The 21175-nt window shown below is 44.7% G+C and overlaps 1 protein-coding gene across 5 annotated transcripts in view; it reads right to left on the bottom strand.

Moving 5' to 3' along the window:
• The window catches only part of STK24 (serine/threonine kinase 24), a 130593-nt gene that overhangs the window by 39306 nt on the left and 70112 nt on the right, over nucleotides 1-21175 (bottom strand). The window contains exon 1 of one of the 5 annotated variants that reach the window (XM_064362218.1): nucleotides 18408-18485. The exons of the other annotated variants lie outside the window; for them this stretch is intronic. The gene's annotated coding sequence lies outside the window, so the exon portion shown is untranslated. Of the gene's footprint in view, nucleotides 1-18407; nucleotides 18486-21175 lie in introns of those variants that run through there. 5 annotated transcript variants of the gene reach the window in all.

Raw genomic sequence — 21175 nt, 5'->3', positions numbered from 1 at the left:
AGAAAACCCAGGCAATACCATTCAGGACATAGGCATTGGCAAAGACTTCATGACTAAAACACCAAAAGCAACAGCAACAAAAGCCAAAATAGACAAATGGGATTTAATTAAACTAAAGAGCTTCTGCACAGCAAAAGAAAATATCATCAGAGTGAACAGGCGACCAACAGAATGGGAGAAAATGTTTGCAATCTACCCATCTGACGAAGGGCTAATATCTGGAATCTACAAAGCACTTTAACAAATTTACCAAAAAAAAAAAAAAAAAAACCAACCCCATCAAAAAGTGGGTGAAGGATATGAACAAATATTTCTCAAAAGAAGACATTTATGTAGCCAACAAACGTGGAAAAAAGCTTATCATCACTGGTCATTAGAGGAATGCAAATCAAAACCCCACTGAGATACTATCTCACACCAGTTAGAATGGCAATCATTAAAAAGTCAGGAGACAACAGATGCTGGAGAGGATGTGGAGAAACAGGAACACTTTTACACTGTTGGTGGGAGTGTAATTAGTTCAACTATTGCTGAAAACAGTGCGGAGATTCCTCAAGGATCTAGAACCAGAAATACCATTTGACCCAGCAATCCCATTACTAGGTATATACCCAAAGGATTATAAATCATTCTACTATAAAGAAACACACCCACGTTATGTTTATTGCAGCATTGTTCACAATAGCAAAGACTTGTAAACAACCCAATTGTTGGGTTGCCCATCAGTGATAGACTGGATAAAGAAAACGTGGCACATATACACCACGGAATGCTATGTAGCCATAAAAAGGGATGAGTTCATTTCCTTTGCAGGGACATGGATGAAGCTGGAAACCATCATTCTCAGCAAACAAAGGAACAGAAAGCCAAACACCGCACATTCTCACTCATAAGTAGGAATTAAACAATGAGAACACTGGAGAGAGGGAGGGGAGCATCACACACCAGGGCCTGTCTGGAGGTGGGGGTCGAGGGGAGGGATAACATTAGGAGAAATACCTAATATAGATGACGGGTTGATGGGTGCAGCAAACCACCATGGCACATGTATACCTATGTAACAAACCTGCACATTCTGCAGACGTATCCCAGGACGGAAGGACGGGAGGGAGGAGTGAGGGAGAGAGGATGGGTGGGTCTTAGAGTCTTCTGGTGCCCATACATAATGTGGGCTGCACCCACCCCACACCCCTGCAGCAATGCACCAGCAAGGCAGAACAACAATCAGTCAACACAGGTGACAGAAGAGGGCCCTGAAATATGCCTCCTTCGAGATCCCATGGAATCGTTTCTACCAGTACCAATCCTAAGGAAGAAACGTTCAAAGGGGAACACACAGATAAGCTTGCAAAAGTAAGAGACAGGCTTTGAGGGCTGCAGGCAAGGGTCTCCTTTTCAGCTGCACCAGGGGTCCTCCACCCCAGCACTGACTTTTGGGGCTGCTCAGCTCTGCTGCGGGCCTCCTCATGTACTGCAGGGTATTTAGCAGCACCCCTGGCTTTGCCCACTAGACGCTGGTGACACACCCCCAGCTCTGATGACCGAAAATGTCTCCATTTGTCCCCCAGGGGGCAAAATCACCCAACTGGAAACCCCTGAACTATACTATATCCATGATGGACGTTGGTAAGTCTGACATGGTTCCTGGACCAGAAGCACTGTCCAGCCATTCTCCTGCATCTTGGCTTATACACTGAAACTTTTGCATCAGAAAGATGAGCATTTACCAGGACACATCAGGCAAGTCATTTAAACCCTCTAAATTTCTCATCCATAACAAGATGTGAATCAGATCTCTGCTTGCAATCTCACAGTTCCAAGTGACAATAAAATGAGATCATGAGTAGGAAACCACTTGGCAAAGTTCATGGTGCTCAACAGATACAAAGTGCAATCAGCTTTATCAGCATCATTGCCCAGAAATGCCTCCGAATAACCTGGTAAAACCAAAAGGGCCCAATTAACAAGACTAAGTAGTTCCTGAGCAAAATGAAGCCTGGTACAATGATTCACGTATTCTGCACCGGAAGCCTTGAGGCAGGAGTGTCTGAGTGGTGGCCTGTTCTCTGGGAAGGTCCAAGCTCTGTCCTGCAGATGTGGAACCACTGTCCTTATAACACCTTCCAAATCATGACTTCTGAGGCACTCCTTCCCCAAGACAAATAAACCAGCAGGTTTCTCAACACAAAGAGGACTTTAATCTGAATAATTTCATGTTTTTTAAAATAACCTCAAATAACCTAAGTCATGAATGATCTCGTGATACAATTTTCTCATCAGGGACATAAAAGTATTCATTTAATTAATAAATTCAGGAGTCAAAATTTGAAAGGTACCAAAGTATATACAGTGAGACCCACCCACCATGGGCCCCCATCACCCAGCAAACCAACCCTCCCTGCCCCAACAAGTCATCATGACACCTAAGTAACCTCAGAGAAAAACATGCACATACAAGCAATACCTACAAAATCTAACCCCTACTTTTACCCAAACTGTAACATTCTATACACACAGTTGTTTACTTTGCTTTTTACCTAAAGTTTTTTTCTTTTTTGGGGGGTTGGAGGGGACGAAGTTTCACCCTTGTTGCCCATGCTGGAGTGCAGTGGCATGATCTCAGCTTACTACAACCTCTGCCTTCTGGGTTCAAGTGATTCTCCTGCCTCAGCCTCCTGAGTAGCTGGGATTACAGGCATATGCCACTATGCCCGGCTAATTTTGTATTTTTAGTAGAGATGGGGTTTCTCCACGTTGACCAGGCTGGTCTCCAACTCCTGACCTCAGGTAATCCACCCTCCTCAGCCTCCCAAAGTGTGGGAATTACAGGCATGAGCCACCGCACCCGATCACCTAAAGTTTCTTGAAGAGCAGTCCCTATCTATCAGTAAAGGACTTCCTCATTTTTTAAAACCATCATTAGCCCATGCCTTATCGAGCTCACATTGTTTCCATTTTTTGCTCCGATGACCCAGGTGTCAAGGAAGAGCTGCACACTTGTCAATTTTGCTAGGTCCTGGAAGTAGACCTGTCGGGTGAAGGGACTCCGTCTGAATTTTAACAGATACTCACAAGTTACCCTCCAAAGAGGCTGTCCCATATATAGCCTCAGCAGTGTCTGAGGTGCTAATTTCCCCTTTCCCGTGCCACGGTGTCATCAAGCTTTTTTTTTTTTTTTTTTTTTTTATTTATATGGGCTGAATTGTGCTTCCCTCTTCCACACACCCACGATTCACTTGCTGGAGTCCCAACTCCAATGCCGCAGAAGATGACTCTTTAAAGAGGTGACTGAGTTGCAATGAGCTCATTAGGGTGGGCCCTGATCCAATATGGCTGGTGTCATAAAAAGAGATGAGGACACAGACACACACAGCGGAAGACCATGTGGGCATACAGGGAGAAGACGGTTGTCATTCACAAGCCAAGGAGAGAGGCCTCAGAAGAAACCCACCCTACCGACACCTTTCCAGGTTTGTCAGCAAATGAATTCCTGTTGAAGCCTCCCAGTCTGCTGTACACTGTTCTGGCAGCCCCAGCAAACTAAGGCAGTAATTCACTCACATACAAACGATGCTTCTGGGAACTTTTCTCTTTCTTCTATTGTAAGGCTGAACATCTTTTTATCTTGAAGAGTCGTGCATATTTTCTTTCCTGTGGGCTGTTTATATCCTTTGTCCATTTTTCCATTGGGTTACCAACCTTTTTTAGAAAGTGAGAGTTTTTAACATCTTAGAAAAATTCGACTTCTGTAATAGGAGCTGCAAACCACTAGCTTTTGCTTCTGGTAGTTTTTGCTTGCAGAAATTAATTTAATGTAGACATAACATCAATAACCATAGCACTTCCAGGCATACTGGCCCTAAAGTAGTTGGAAGTGCTTCCTAAGAACCCAGAATCGCTGACCAGAACCAGGACCCCACACTAACAACTCTCACAGGAGCTTGGCAGATGTTAGACGAACCCACAAAGGTTTTTTTTAAAAAAAAGGACAAACGAGAAAGGGCAGATGCCACACAGTTACCAACGAAGATTTTAAAACAGGAATTCGCAACTGCAGCTCTGCTCTGCACCTGCAATGCCCTCGGCAGCCTCCACATTTCACCAGCTGTAACCAAAGGCTAAGAGGTATAAACAATGCAGCGGGCTTTATTAAAATTACGCAGGGTCACAGACTTCCTTAAGAGCATAAGTTTTTGTAAAAGGTTTTCTGCACAGATGCCGTGTGACCTCAAAGCCTTAAGGCCTGGTTTGCATTCTGCCTCCACCCAGGCCAGCTCTGATGCCAACTACAACAAGGCCTGGCCGTCAGCCTCCACTTCCCACTTCCCACTTGCCCACGGGGCTGATGTGCATGCTCTTCGAAGGGGCTTTGATAAGAATGAAGTGAGGCTGTGTACAAAACAAGACTCATCAACTTTAACCACCATTACCATGTTAACCCTAGAGTGTCCTCTGTCTGAACTGCAGGCTTGCAAACCTAGGAGAAATCCGAGCCTGTTGCCCATTTTACCTTCAGAGCAGCCCCTGACCATCTTCAAAGTGCAGGAACCATTCCTGACCTCAAAAAGCTTATCTGGTTGATCCTCAGGCTCACAGAGGCTAGGATTTCCTAACTGATTCATCTAACACATAACACACCTACTAGGTACCCGGGGTGGCTGAGGGGTAACGCAGAATGAGTAACACCCTGGCTCCGACTTTCAGGAACTTCCAGTAACAGAAAAGTGTGCAAATAATTATCATCAGAATGCCAGTGGCAGATGCCACAAGAGACAGGGAAGACCTGGTTGCTCAGGAAGGTCCATCTGAGCTCCAGAAGGGAGGCAACACCTGAGCTGTTCCCTGAAGGGCTATGACCTGCCAACCTGGGGCAGGGGGCGGGTGCATGTTTCTCCCAGGCTCAGGTGCAGAAGACCAGCAGAAGATGAGGAAAAATCCTGCTGACTGACGGCAGCTGGGAATGAGAGGGACACCCTTGAAGCCAGCTGATGGAGCTTAAAGTTAATTTAATAAGCAATGGGAAGTCACGGAAACTTCTGCTAATAGAACAAATGACCAGCCACTGCCTACAACCATAAATACATGAGGAGAAAAGTAAGAGCAATGAGAAAAAGCAGAAGGTCAGGCGAAGACCCAGAGCGGCTGTAGAAGGGGCACCGATGGGCACCTAAAGTGGACAGGCATGGCAAGAAGAGATGCCGGAAGCTAGATGGTGCCATGCTCTGTGTCCAGGATGGCCAGCTCTGTCAGGACAAACAGCAGCAGCAGGTGGACAAGGGAGGGAAGGGAGATGGCTGCCTGCACTTCTGTGATAGTGAGGAATATTCTGGTGGGATATTCACCAAGCCAGCTGCTTCCTTTGCTGGCTCCTGTGTGCATAGATAAAAACCATTTTCTCCCACTAATACGTCTTTTATCAGTTTACTGCAGGCCCCAAATGCTGAATCTAACAGAGTTTTTCCTTCCTGAAAAGTGACCTATTGCCAATTATTTAACTCAAAGGGCACACAGATCATATGCAAGCCACCCTAGGTAAATAAGGTCTGGTTCTATCACTTAATCATCTTTAGTTAATAAGAGGACCCTGTAGTCACAGGAGAACATTATATCCCTGTGGGTCACTCTTCCTATGTTCTACCTTAGTTCTAAACTGCATCTGGAACTCTTACATCCACACATCAAAGAAAAAAATCCAAACCACAAGTTAGCTACAAATATTACTGAAACACTGCAACACCAAGAGCTATACAAATCCAGCCAAAGATTTATTTAGAGAAAACCCACAGCATTACACACATTCATTACTAAGCCAAAAAAATACTATGTGTTCAATCCAAAAGTCTAAGAAGGAAAGCAGAGAACAGAATAAAGATACATGCATAAAAAATCAAAAATATTGGGATGAGAAGTGAATCCAGTCATTTTAAAATAAATAACCTCCAATTACTATAACCAAGGAAAACATAGGTAATACATTAATTTGCAATAGATCAATAAAAGGAGAAAATCTTGACAGGAAAAAATTTTTAATGTAAATAAAATACATGGCAAAATTTTACAATGGTAAATCTGAACATACAGAATTAGAGATAATTTCTCAATAATGTATTAATAAAATTTACTCAAGAAAGAATTATAGGCAGAAAAGGGTGGATGAAGAAATAGATCAATTCACCTCCTTTAAATATGTTTCTCATATATATATACACACACACACACACACATACACACACACACACACACACACACAAATCAACAGCTCACAAGAGGCTCAAATGGTTTTGAACTTGAATAATTCCAAAACTTGAAGGAACTGATAATTCTAGCAACTCCTTCAAGCACAGTATTTTTTAGGGGCATCACAACATAATAGCAAAATCGAGGAGGAAGAGGAGGAGGAAAAGGTTCTTGTTAAGGAAGGATCAGAACTCCTAGGAAGAGGGAGGGTGCAGTTCAATGTGAGAAGAACAAAGCGCTTGCTGCAATAGGGAGCTGTAGTGAGAGGGGCTGGCCCAAAGAGGGCCATTTCTGGAGGAGGGAAACAAGCTGCTTTTGGAAATGAGTATGTGAAGTGCCGAAGTCTCCGGGCATTTAAATCTTTTTCAGCTCTTTTTTCCCCCCAAAAGCCACCGGCCCGCCACTAGCAATCCTCAGGATTAGCTCAGCACAGCCTGGCAACCAGGTGGGCGAGATGCAGGGTTTTCAAGAGGCTTGAGCTGGGAAAGTAGGAAAGCCACATTCTCCTTCACATTGGGTGGCCACAGGCTTCCTTAGGAAGAAAACAGCCTCAGAATTTCTGTTTCTCTCTGGTCAAGAAGGCAGGATTCATACCACCATCTTATATTAGTACCATGTGGTGGCAACTCATACTGTACTACATATCTTCATAAAGACAATGCCACTGGATTCTCTCAATCATCCTGTCCCCTTAGGTCATCAGCCTTTTCCCATTTTACTGATTAAGATGCCTGGTCCCAGGGCAAGGAAGGAGAGAAACTGGGACTCAAATCCAGATTTTCTGACACTGCATCAGACGCCTAAATAAGAACCACAATAAAAATAAATTCACAAAGTACTAATTTCTAAAGGATTCCAGTAAGAAAAATACTTTCTAATATGATTGTTCTTAACATTTAACTGATTTCCTTTTAGAAGCCAATAAACTCTAATCTTACTGACCAAAAAGTACATCAATTTACAAAACATTTGCCTGTGATTTGAAAGATTTACATGTCTCATTCCATCATGCCAGGTTTAAGAACTCTTGTTCTGATCCCCTTTATCAAGGTGAAAAGAACACTGGGCATTCCCTAAAACATTCTTCTTGAGATTTATGTCATAGGCCATCTTTTTTGGAAAGGGTTGTGTGCGTGTGTATGTGTGCACACGCACAATATGTACTGAGATGTTCCTCATTTCCATAAACACAAATTTGAAACAATAATAAATCTGCTAATGGGAAGTTTCTGTACTTAAATTCTAGCAGATACTAAGATGAATAAAAACATTCTGCTTAAGGATACTTACAAAGTAATCAGGGAAATACAACCACAAATAATCTAGATCTGAGGGAAAAGAAAAGCAGCAACAAAGAGAAGCAGGCAAAAGTACCCTGGGAGGCAAGAGAGACATGTTTTCCTTTCCTCCCCATCCATCTTCATTAAAGAGCAAATATCACAGACAGTGATTATCAACTGCTAAGTCAGGTAAGTTCTATGCCATAATCATGCTATGAAGCTAGTATTGTGTTCTTTATGCAAACGTGAAATATTTCTAATAATCACAAGATTGTTCTGCTAGGTGACAATCTTAATGGTCAATATGTAACACGTTATAAATATCAATAATAAAAACCAAAAAAAGTCATTTTTTCTTTATGGCTTAGCATTCTTTCATCAAGACCCAGCTCAAAGAGACCAAAGATGACCAAGTCAGAAAGTATGTCTGAGAAAAACACGTAATGGTATTCTGCAACATTTTAAACAAGTGCCTCTAGCAGTATATTAAGGACAAATTATGGAATGAGTAGGTTCACAAACAGCAAATGCTGTATTTCAAGTGCATGGGTGGCAAATTCACATCTATACTTCCACTGCCATGTGTGGGGTTTAGCCCAAGCTAAACAGCTTCCGAAGAAAAGGACTGCTCACTGTGGTTGTCTGTTCAATCCTTGATTGTCCTGAGGGAATTTTTTCTGGTGTTGGAACCCTCTGGTTCTCTTCCCTCCTACCTTTTGCTACTTCACTCACTTTTATTTTCTGCACAGTTCTATTCCAGAAGGAACTGTCAGTTATGTAAATCCATGTGTTCTTGATTTATAATAAGTTTGTTAGCCGAGAGCTGCAAAATAGTCACACTGCCTAGGGTCAGACATGCAAATCCAAGGGCACCCGCACTGCGGCACCCCTGGGGCACAACACCTGGCTGAAGGCCCACGAGAAGGGTCCGCGACCCACAGAGCGGTGCAGAGACTGCTGCCCTCCTAGCACCCAGCACGGAAGGAACCAGCACCAACGCCTCAGTGAGGACGACCCTGTGGCAGCATGTAAAACCTGGGCAGGAGGACGGTGGGCTCCAAGAAACAGCCTCTGGCTTCATCTAGCACCCAGCAAGCCAGGCCCAACGTCAGCAGCAATCACAACTTGTTACTACCAGACAGGCTTCAACAAAGAGGCCTGGTTCTCACAGCCCACTGTCCTTATTTTGAAGCAGGTGTCTTTATTTACTCAAATGCCTGGAAGTCATGCTGCGCTACCAGAACTGCTGAGCCAGAGTTGATTTGCCTCTCTGGAAATAAGTCCCCTCTTTACTTACTTACCTGCAGTCCTTTATTACATAATCTAATTAGCATTTGTGATTTCTTGTTTCATACCACATTGTAGAAATTTACTCAGAAATATAGACGTTTTACAAATGAAAGCGTATGGCATAATTATTTTATTGAAATATATCACATGTGTTTGGATACCCCGGACAGAGGTTTAAATTTATAGAACGTGCATACTGAGACAAAAAGAACTAAAAATGCCACCAATACTTACTCTAAACTATAGGTAACATTAGCCAGAAAACAGAGCTGAATTTCTTTTTGGGGAAGTAAAATATTTAGCCTAATTGGAATTTTAATTCCATTCATCTTTCTGGATAGAAAAACATAAAACGAAGCTGCCAAATGTCTTCGGGGGCTTTCTTCAGTTACACTAGGACAGTGTGTTCAGCAGAGAGAAAGGGATCATAGTCCCTGTCCTCGGAAACATTTCAAAGCAGATCTTTTATATTATCTTCGGCACTGAGCCTACAATTTTTTTCCCATAATTGATTGCGAAATGAAATGTACTCCCTTGTGATTTCACAGCAAGATTTCCTTGCTGATTTGTTTAGTCCTTGCTGATGTGTTTAGTCCACCCAAAAGCAAATAGCTTTGCTGTTACCCACGGTCACACTGCAGTCTGATACCACGGGCTCCATGGACCATTTCAATATTCCACAAAAGCTCAAGGACATATACTTGCATACTAAAGATTTTTCTCAGAAAAAACAGATGTACTTCTCCCTCTCCCAGAAGTTGCAGCTGTGCCGGGCTCATCAGAGAGGCAGCTGATAACTTCCAAATGGCAAAGGAAGCCATGGCGCAGGGCTGCCCTGCACTCATGCGGGAGGGGACGAGGGTCTCCGGGTTCCCTGCTGGGGATTATTTAAGCAGATGAGCGGACACCGATGCAGGGAAGTGAGGACTTAAACAGTCAAGGGGCAGCCAGCATGCTCCTAAGAACCAGAGAGAGCCTCATGTTTGGAATAAACAAGTCTGATTTCCAAGCCTTGGGGAGGCAGCAAAAGTGGAAGGGAGAACTGCCACAATCCTAACTGAAGTCACAAGGATACAGAGTTTGTTTATTGCTCAGAGGAAGAGAATTCTCATGGAGAAAAGAACTCCAACTGTACTACCACATCAAAGGAGGGCGTGAGGCTGCTGCGCAAAGAAATAGAAGTCCCCAGAGTCACTGGGCCCCAATGACTGCAGTAACTCAACGGCCACCGTACAAAAACCCTCCATGTCCCCAGGAAAGGATCCTTTGGGTGTGTCTCCACATAAGATTGATGATTTGGCTGTTCTCAAAGAACACTGTGCCCCCTCTTCTACAAAATAATCCAACTTAACAAACCTCTGGGGAAACTGCCACTAAAAGGAGCTGTGCATCTGATCCTGTTTATAAAACTCTGCAGACTCTGCTTATTATATTTGCACCACTTAACCAGAATCACAAACCCAAAACCCATTCCTTTAGAGGACAGAGTCGATTAACTGGAGCCAACAAATGGAAAAAACAGACAGAAGTGGCACAGAGACAGGACGGACATTTCGAAGTAACTCTTACATCAATTTTCTTTAAAATCACCAGCCAAAATACCTAAGGAAACCACCCAGAGAAGTCACAAAACAGACGGTGAAATGCACGAACCACATCATCTGCGGGTACACATCCTACTCTCCTTCCAAATTTTAACATGCTGAAATTACTGTTGGGACCAGCATTTCTAGGAGAAAGAAACCCATTTTCAATTCTGACAGAGGCCAGGAGCCGAGCAGCCCCAGGTACAGGCAGCACCCCTTCGCCGCCAGGCCCACTCTTCCACACACCTGTGCTCTGGCCACCTCCCTGTCCACAGCACAGTCACGCCTCCTCACTGCCTTCCTCTGGGCTCTGACCCAAAGCCACCCTCCCTGTGAGCTGCTGCTCCCTGACCCCTCCACTGAGGGGTCCAGCAGCCCCACCCAAGCCCCCTTGTGCCCCAGTCTTCTCCACAGCACTCACGAAGGTGGCATTAACCATGTATTTTAGGAATTGGTTTATGGTGTCTCACCACAAACTCCAGGCAGACTATGAACAAAATTTATAATGCACATTTCTTTTTCCCTGCCTGCCAGATCAAAAAGCGTAAGACATCAATTTTTCTGTTCCTTTATTTTACCTTCCATGTCACAGATACAGTGGTGATGCCCCAGTGAAAACCAGGACGCCATAAAAGGGAAGTCAGAACCTCTTGTCCCAGTCTCACACTGCTTACCTTAAATGACCTGTCATGGTCTTAGAGGAAGTCTAGCACTCCCAATACAGCGGCAGTTCAGGAGACCTGGGCCCTGCTGGCAAAGCTGAGGAGGTAGGCTCCAACCACTAACACCAATTCTATGGACCACACACACCCTGGCTCTGGACTTGCCCACTGGCTTGTCTCTCATTTGGATAAAAGAAGAGAGGGCGGCATCTTCCCCTCAACCCTGGTGCAGAGCTAGGTGGATACCAGGATATGTAGAGAAAACTGGCTCAGCAATAGAAAAACAACAGGGCAGGGTGTCCTGGGGACAGATGCTGTGAACTGCGACACTGACTCTCTAAAGGAATCTCTACCCTTCAATTCACCAAGAAGAATCAAGGTAGCTCAACAACTGAGCTACCAACTCACTTCAGGGAGTCCCAAGCCCCCACCCTACTACACATATTTTGGTACCAAGAGTGGTTCTAGAGGAACAAAATCTTATGGATGTGTTTTCTGAATTGGTTTGGAGTTTCTGGAATTGGCTCTCTCATCTGATTAGATCTGAAGATGTTAATGATGTCATGTCCAGTTACGTGAGCACTGATGGTCTATGGTTTGAACTGTTGATACAGATATGATAAGGTCTGCACTGGATACTCTACAGACTTAAAAGGGTCTAAGTAACTCTGTGTATGATCCCTTCCAACATCTTTGAAAAACTGAGAATATGATGTTGGTTCGTTGCTCCTAAAGTCACTGGACAAAGTTGTGAAAGAGTAGGATGAACTAAGGGATTCAAATGCTGAGCTCAAGCACTGCATAAATCATCTAAGAGCAGCTAGGAGTGGCCTGACGAAAATCTCTCCTCCTACAGTCACTGGGCGCAGACTGCTGAAAAGCAAACCCAAGACCTCAACCTGTGACTAGTAGAATGACAAGTTACAAGTTGACTTCCCAGCCTCATGGGGTGTCTGCTGGTAAAATGAGGGCATTGGTTGGGAAAGAATGGGATCCTATAACTTGGGATAAGCCCCTAAATTCTGGTGAGTCTTCTCTGCAAGTGGAAGACTGGTGTGTAAGGACCTCTAGGGCTAGACCTGGCTGAACGAGGCCTGGAACTGAACACTTGGCTATCAGGTTAGATGGATGTGAGAGAATGGTTTTTCTGTCTCTCCTCCGGTGCCATCACCCTACTGTACACACTGCAAAAGAATCCAGGAGGTATTACCTGCCCATGTCCTCCTGTCTGCAGAACCATGGCAGACACAGCAGGAGCCAGCAGGACAGAGAGGAAAGGGAAAGTAGTACTGAGCCAAGCTGAGGCATCCCAGACAGCCACTGGGGAAGAACATTCTAGTAACTCTGTCTCCAGATTTTCTGTCTCCAAGAAATCATTCATGATTCCATGATGACCTTCAACACAGTTCCTCTGAAAACAGCTGGCCAGGCGCAGTGGCTCACACCTATAATCCCAGCACTTAGGGAGGCTGAGGTGGATGGATCACGAGGTCAGGAGTTCGAGACCAGCCTGACCGACATGGTGAAACCTCATCTCTACTAAAAATACAAAAATTAGCTGGGCATGGAGGCACACGCCTGTAATCCCAGTTACTCAGGAGGCTGAGGCAGGAGAATTGCCTGAACCTGGGAGGCGGAGGTTGCAGTGAGCCAAGATCATGCCACTGCACTCCAGCCTGGGTGACAGAGTGAGACTTCGTCTCGGAAAAAAAAAAAAAAAAGAAAGAAAGAAAAGGAAAACAGCTTCAGGCAGGCGTGGTGGTTCACACCTGTAATCCCAGCACTTTGGGAGGCCAAAGGGGGTGGATCACTTGAGGTCAGGAGCTTGAGACCAGCCTGGCCAACATGGCAAATCCCTGTCTTTACTAAAAATACAAAAATTAGCTGGGCGTGGTGGTGCATTCCCAGCTACTAGGAAGGCTGACGCAGCAGAATCACTTGAACCCAGGAGGCAGAGGTTGCAGGGAGCCAAGATTACGTCACTACACTCCAGCCTGGGTGACAGAGCAAGAGTCCATCTCAAAAAGAAAACAAACAAAAACAGCTTCAAATAAGAGCCTAATGTTCTCCACATGTTCACCCTCTCAAGGCATGAACACGTTTCTCAGATGCACAGCAGAGGAAATCCTGCACCTTGGGGAATTTAAATCAGGTGAGTCGGGGTGGGGATACAGCACCTGCATTTTCACACCCTCCTGCTGTGTTCCCGCTTGAAGTTACTACAAAGTAACTTCAAGGATGGAAGGAAGCACCTTCTCATCAATCCTTTGGAAAAGGTAACTTCTGATTCAGAGTCCTGGCTCATCAGCTGAAAGAACTCACTGCTGGGGCAGGTGGAATGTGATGTTCCCATTGGGCGTTTGGGGGAGTGGGGAAAGGGCATCATAGCTTCCCTGTGTGGATCTGAGAGGAGGAGAGGGAGGGGGAGGAGGAGGGGGGAAGAGGGGGATGGGGGAGAGGAAGGGTGGGGGAGCGTGACAGGGGAGGAGGAGTGGGGAGGGGAGGGGAGGAGAAACTGAGACAAAAAGATTTTAGGACAACATAGTGCTAATCAGAACCCTTTAATCCCCTCAATCTCTCAATCTGTTGCTGAAGATTTTAACCAACTGTAGGTTTCAGCTCCTGAGATGTGTGTGCCAGTATTACTTTGTGTTTCCTAAGGAACCGGACTGTTCACAAATACCTTACAGCTTCTTTTCTCCCAAAATCCCACTGCATCACTCAGAAAGCTGTTTACTGGAAAACAAAACTGTTTAAAACATAAACATGCTATTTGAGGAACTGCCTTTTACTTAATGCTTCAGGGTCCTTTGTCACTTCATCTCCTTTTAAAAACAAAAATTTTAAGAAATGCTTTTTAACCACAGCAAAAGAGCAGGAGGCCCACAGAAAGCTATTATGGACTGCACTTAGCATCTCTGGACTTAGGTTCTTAACCACGTTTCTCAAGGCCTCTTCTTCCCAAGTGTGTGGGCTGGAAAAGCTATTTAAGAAGGCTCTGCCATTGTCTTGATATGAAATTGAAATCCACCACTCAGGGAGGAGAGGGGTGTCCCACAATGAAACACTGTCACGAAATGCTGCACATTAAGCCTCTCTTGGCTAAACCGAATGCATCCAAACTCATGAGACCAGGTAGCACCTACTAACATCTCCTATGGAAACACTACCTGAATTCAAACCCTCCCGACCTCCGAGTGGAACTGACCACGGGCTCACCAGTCAGTATGAGATCCTTCTGCCATGCCTCCTCCCAAACCTCACTCATTCCTTCCCCCAATCCATTCACAAGCCCAACTATGACAATAATTAGATCTGGCACACAGACAACTTAATAAAATACAGTGTAAGTGATATCAGTGGCAAATTTCATGATTCCAGAGACCTCGGTGAACAATAATAGGATGCTCACATTTTTTAATGACACACCTAGACTTGTAAAGTCACACACCTCAATGTTCTTAAGTAGCCACATCTTTTCTCACTACGTCCGATGAGTAAAAGATGCACGTCCATGTCACACTGGCCAACACACACTCAAGTTACTGTTTAAACTTTGAAATGAGAATGTAAGGGGAAAAAAAGGGAAACCACAACAGAGGGTTCCAACAATATTTATATCACATTATTCACACATCGTATGTGTGCTTTCAAACTCTTTAGTCTCTCATTAAGCCAAGTGACTAAAAACAGTTCAGCTTTCAGGAACTGAAGTCGGGTTCGCTTGCACAGCCTCACCGTGGAGTCACAGAAGTGGCCTGCCGAGCTGAGCAACCCCAGGAGGGGAACCACGCTGAACCTGCACACTCCCTCCTCACAGAGCTGCAGTGTGCCCCAGGCAGGCACTGTGCATGGCTCAATCCCCGCCTCCTCGGCCAGCCAGGGGTGCTGCGGGGGCCAGGATGGCTGGGGCAGCCGAGAGAGACTGCAGTAGAGAGCTCTGGAAACTGAGCAGGTAGTGACCCACCTCTGTCAAATTTTTAGAACATGAATTTTTCAAATGAAAATTCTTTCCCATCCCACCCCCCCAATTTAGGAGCAGAAAACCACCTTATCTGAATAATAAACTACAAAAATTAGGTGCCTGATAGAATCAATTGGCAGAATACAGTTCAAAATAAGTTATCTGTATCAAAACAGTTCATGTACCCCATAAATATATACACCTACTATGTACCCACAAAAATTAAAATTTAAAAAGTTTAAGTGAAAAATTTAAAAACAATAAAAAATATTTTTTAAGTCCGTTATCTGACATTGGCCACTACTCATGTATCATCTCTATGGTGTGGTAAGCACGATAAGCAGCCCACCTAAACCTGTCTGCTCTCCGACATGGCCCAAGGTCCCCATGTGGCTTTCCCCTACAGCACTATCAGTTCGGTGTCTTTGCTAAGAAATTCCCCTGATATCTCCTCTTAAATCTCCCCCAACCCCTCGCCCTTAGTCCCAGAGTGCTGCTGCCACGAGTTCTCACAGAGTCCCCTATGCCAGTGGAGGGTCTTCTCTTTAAGCTGCTGCCCCAGCTTTCCAACTCTAGGCCAGCAGAAAACTAAAAACTGATCCAGGAAGCCACTGCCCTGTCTTACTCTGCCCCAACCCTGGCCTCTTGGCCTCCTGTCCTGAATGGTTCCCTCTCTTATGTTTCCAAAGCACAACTCTGCCCTGACCATCCAAGCACTTACTCAGGGTGGCAACTGCCTGGTTATCTGTCTCTTTCCCTCACTACACCAAAGTTCTGGGTGCAGGGCCACATCTGCTATGTTCCTGTCTGTGTTCCTGGCCCGAAGCAGAGCAGCTGGGTCCAGTAAACACAGGAATCAATGAGTTGATAAAAGATGGGGCAAGAGGAAAAGACTGACACCTTACTTAAAGCCCTAGAAACAGGGTCTTAAGATCAAGTGGGAACAAAGACCTTTGGACACAAAATGATTTCCACACAGTCATAATGCTATGGTTTGAATGTGTCCCCCCCAAAGTTAATGGGTTGGAAACTTAATCTTCAATGCCACAGTGTTGGGAGGTGGGGGCCTTAAATAAGAGGTACTTGGGTTGTAAAGACAGAGCCCTCATGAGTGGATTAATGTGGTAACTTCAGTAGTAGGTTCATTATCATGATGCCTTTCTCTTTCACATGAGCTTGCTCTTCCTGCCATGTCATGACACAGCATGAAGGCCCTCACCAGATGCCAGCACCATGCTCTTGGACTTTCCAACCTCCAAAACTGTGAAAAATACATTTCTTTTCTTTATAAATCACCCAGTCTATGGTAATTACTCAGTCCTTCTGTTATAACAACAGAAAGCGAAAACACAAAACACACTACTGGAGGGAGAAGATGGCACTGGGAATGCTAATTACTTTCTTCAGATACGTGAAAATTCCATTTATAATTTTAAAAAGGAAACGCCTGAGAGGACTACTACCTGTGAGGAAAGACGCTTCAGATCTTCAGGTAATTAAGGGCTCACACATCCCATAATGAATATATTAGAAATATTTTCCATGTGTTTTTTTCAGTATGGTACAACTGACCACCAACCAGTTAAATGTGCTCTAGGGGCTCCAGGCATAAACCCAACTGCCAAACAAAAACAGTTTTCAACAGGAGATCCCAATTTACCAAGAGAGTATTAAAAAAAAAAAAAGTGAAAGAGGAACACAACTCCACACACTTGTGGCACATTCAGCAGAGTGTTGGGTCAAGGAACCCAACACTTACATGCACTCAAAGACGACAGCATAAAGTCAAAGACTAAGAATGTGCCTGCCACTCTGTCACTAGTCATGGCAACAGCCCAGTTTTAACTTCCCAAATAGAAAATGGGTGCAGAAACTTGATTAAAACCATAAAAAGCAGTATCAAACTTGGTATATTCCTAAACCAAGAACTGAAGCTCGAATTAAATTCATTTGGTAACTCTGAGTTTATGACCTCCTGGCAGCAGGTGAAAGTTCATTGTTCGTATGGCTGCCTCACATTAAAGTGGCTGCTGCTCATTCACACAGTCCTCGAAAGAAAGGGCAAGGACTGCGGACAGCTTAACATTTCCCTTGGAAAGTCAGCACGCCAGTGGGAGACATGGAAAGGAGAAGCACATGTAAGAACCAAGAATGACCTTCCTAATACAGTCATACTAGGCAGAGCCTCACAAGGGCACCGCTTCCAAGTGTGACTGAGAGCTTAAAATATCCTTAGAAGTCACAAAGATTATCTTAAGGGGAAGAATAAGAGACAGAAAAAAGGCTAACACTGAAGAAAAATTTTCCTTTCTTAAAACTGCATTAACTGTCATAAAGGAAATGTTCAGAGAGCTGTGACTGCCCCCACGAACATGTCACAATGACTCCCACTGACCATAGCCACCAGCCACAAACACTGCAGCTGCCCTGCACAGTCCATCGTCTGCCTATAGAAGCCACCCACACGGAATCGGCCTCACCTCCTACACCTGCGACGGCCAAACACACTCACTCTCCTTATTACCGTCCCAAAGGGAGATGATGTGAAGTCTATCTAGAAAGACGGAAAGATCACATTTGGGTTAAAATCAACTTTCTCCCAGTGGCCATTGCTCAACTTCCGAAGATATTTTTACCTTTAAACAGTAAAAGTGAAAGATCATTCCTAGCAGATCTTCCCAAGCACACAAATGAAAACTTCTCAGCCCTACCAACCTAACTTCTTAACTGAAGACAAAAAAACTTTAAAACAACAAACACACACTTGTTCTGATATATCCATTCCTTTAATAATGAGACAACAGAGCAGGAGAAAGTAGAGCTTCTGTCAACAACGGTCAAGTCTGTCCAAGGCTGCAATCCATTTTCTAGTACACCATGCCTTCCCTGGATCAGGATCTGGCATAATACCCTCTAGAGAGGTCTGAGCTTAGTCTCTGAAACCAGAGACCAGACTCAGTTCGGGGTGACCACCACCATGGTAACACCAACCCCTCTGACAGTTTCCCCTTTAATGCAAGAAGGGAAATAGACTTAACTTTCCCCAAATGACAATAGTGGTTCATGGTGAGACTGAAGCCTAATGTGTGGTGAGGGGCAGACACAAAGCTGTGGAGTCATCCATGACTATCTAAACAGCACTATCTCAGGGAACTCCCGTCCTCAACGAGGAGGAAGCTGCTAGAGCTTTCTTTCTCTCCACTCATTTCCAAGCCAAGGAGAGGAAGGGCTATTTTTCACCTGAGGTCGCTGATCCCTACCCTTGGCTAGAAGCAAGAGAAACAGACTCCAGTTCTCCAACCACATGTGTACAAGGTGTGGATGGAGGCAGGTTAGGCTGATGAGGAAGGTGCATGTCTGTCTGGGCGACACTGACAGAACAGCTTACCTCCGTGGAAGTCTGTCGATGTCAGGGTCATGTGCCCACTGTCCATCGGGCTGCCATCCCTTTGAGGAGAGGGAGACACTGATGGGAACCCAAGGATCTTCTAAAGGCAAGTTCTTACCGCAAGCTGGCCCCAAGGTCCCTGCAATCAAAGAAATCATTGTGGTTTTGCATTTGGCATATTTATGCCCCCTTTCTTCTAGGGACAAGTCTGTCAGCCTCTGAACGGGAACTCAACTTGCAAAAGGAAAAGTGTCCGGAAACACAGATCCACCAAGGTATAAAGGAGATGGGAGAAAGGCTTAATGCCACACCTCAGTGTAGACAGCAAACACAATAGCAATTCCTCCTGAAAAAAGAGTGGAGATCCACTGTTACTTTCAAAGAACCAATGTTTTCCACTAAACATTTCAACTTAAGCCAACTCTACCTCATCACACTTGTTGGAAATATATGATCAATAATGACTCCAAAATCCATGTACCATACTACACCAGCCTTGGCTGGAAACAAGAGCAGAGCATTTACGTAAATGCAGGCTGCAGGTGATTAGCTTCTGTAAGCACTGGTCTATAATCAACGTTGTCACTGACCTAGCTCCACTTACAATAGGGAGAAGTCATCAGATCCGACTGAAGCATAGAATCAGAAAGCCAATCTCATTCTAAGTCAACAAAAACTCATCAAAATTCTGTAAACTAACTTGAGTACCTAATCCAGTGCAATGCTTGGTCTACTTAACAGGTTATGTAAATTCCTTTCAGCAATTCATCTGCAGTAACCAACAGCCACTCAATGTCAAAACGTCAATACTTCCTAACTAACTGCACACCTAGCAAAAGTATTTATATATGTTCTGTTATATATCATCATTTCCTTGAAAAAAGCCTGCTTTTCCCGGGACAAAGAAATGCCTGCAGATACTTGATCCTTGTCACTACAGAAATGTAAATAATGGAAATCAGAATACTGTTAACAGTTATATGTGTATTGAACACACAAAGAAGGAAGACAAAAAATCTTCTCATGAAGAGTTTGCTGAGAGAATCTCTCTGTTTTAAAAGTTTGATTCAAATGTATGTTTTGGATAACCAATCGAAAAAGGAAGAGAAATAGATCACCTACAAATTAATTTACTTCTCTAAAGACGAACTGCCACAGACAGTTGGCCTCGCCAACACACCAATAAAAGTTTTAGGACCAGCAGATTTTGACTGGATAACCAATCAAAAAGGGAAGAGAAATAGATCACCTACAAATTAATTTACTTCTCTAAAGACGAACTGCCACAGACAGTTGGCCTCGCCAACACACCAATAAAAGTTTGAGGCCCAGCAGATTTTCAAAAGGCAAAAATCTAAACCAGTCACCACTCCAGAAATGACTAGGAACTAACTCCAACCACATCAGTCAATTCTCTAGAGCCCTGAACTGCCAGATAAAAAGAGCAACATTCCCACAGGCCTGCCCTAGGATGCAAAGGCGACAGGGAAATAAAATAGAGGTGGTCAGGAAGAACACAGCTTTTCAGACAGCTGGGTTCCTTCCTAACAACTGGAACGACTGCAACGAGAACGAATGTAATCACTGCCTGGTTTCACAGGCAACCAAGACCATCCACAGGTGAGGAACACAACAGTGCTAAGGAAGGAAGGTGCAGGATCACAAAAACGAGGCTCCTGGCATGGCTATGCATGAGCACAGAAGGGGAGGACTCGGACTGCCCCAGGGGCAGACGAAGCAGCTCCTCCATTATCTTCTACACAGTTCAATTTCCTACTCACATGCAAAGGACATACTTGGGGACCCTGGCTAAGCTTCTGGATCTAAGTCAAAGTGGGGCATAGCTACTGGCACCAATTCAAATTCAATCATATAATGCATGTGAGTACAGAGGTGGACATCAGCAAAGCACTGAAATGGGCTAAAACCACGGACACATGTTAGGCAAGAATTTCTCCTGTTAACTACCCAATAAATAAGGTGGCAGTGAGTAAGAATTCAACACTAGGACAATTACGGTCTTTTGAAGATGTTACCTAATACTATCGGATTCCAGGCAAGTGCGAAACAGTGACCCTGTGCCGAAGCCCGAAGGCCTGTCTTGCTAATCTGCTCAGGCTTTCAGTATGACCTCACTGGCCACTTGCAAAGGGAATGCTGACCTGTGAGGAGAGCCCCGAATCCAAAGGTTAGTGCTGGCTGACACCAGATCTCCAGAAATGCACAGCTGGGTGGGAGAGCCAGTGACGATGCCTCCGGCAAGGCAGTGACACTGTGTCCGCTCCACTGATGCTCCCTTCTCCCTCCTCGACTTTGTAAAATGGCTAAACTACTGAGTAAATATCTGAAACACCCTCTGTAGAAGGAGAACACGCCACCAGAGAGAGGGGATCCGGTAAGAAACGGGAGACAAGTACCTAAGAAGACAACCGTCAGGTGCAGGGAAGCTAATAGTAGACCAGGAATGAGGTAGCTCTGGCCCTAAAACCCCGCTCAACATCCAGAGAGGGCTGAAAGCTCTGAAAGCTTGAGCAAATTACTAAGACAGTGGCCTGCCGGCTCCTGGCCCAGGGTCACTGTTTCACACTTGCCTGGAATCTGAGAGTATTAGGTAACATCTTCGGAAGACCGTATTTGTCCTCGTGTTGATAGAAGGAGAAAATGAAATCACTCAGCTTCTCTGGGTCAGGTTTTCTAGTCTAGAGAATAAAAGATAAGGGCTAGGCACTTCCGAAGGCCTTTCCGGCTCTAACCATCTTTGGCTCTCA

Source organism: Aotus nancymaae, unplaced genomic scaffold (assembly GCF_030222135.1).
Source record: "Aotus nancymaae isolate 86718 unplaced genomic scaffold, 86718_ANA_hifiasm-v0.15.2.pri h1tg000048l, whole genome shotgun sequence".
In the NCBI taxonomy this organism is placed as follows: Eukaryota; Metazoa; Chordata; class Mammalia; order Primates; family Aotidae; genus Aotus; species Aotus nancymaae.
Note: the sequence above shows the minus strand (reverse complement) of the source record. Positions and strands in the feature narration are given on the sequence as shown.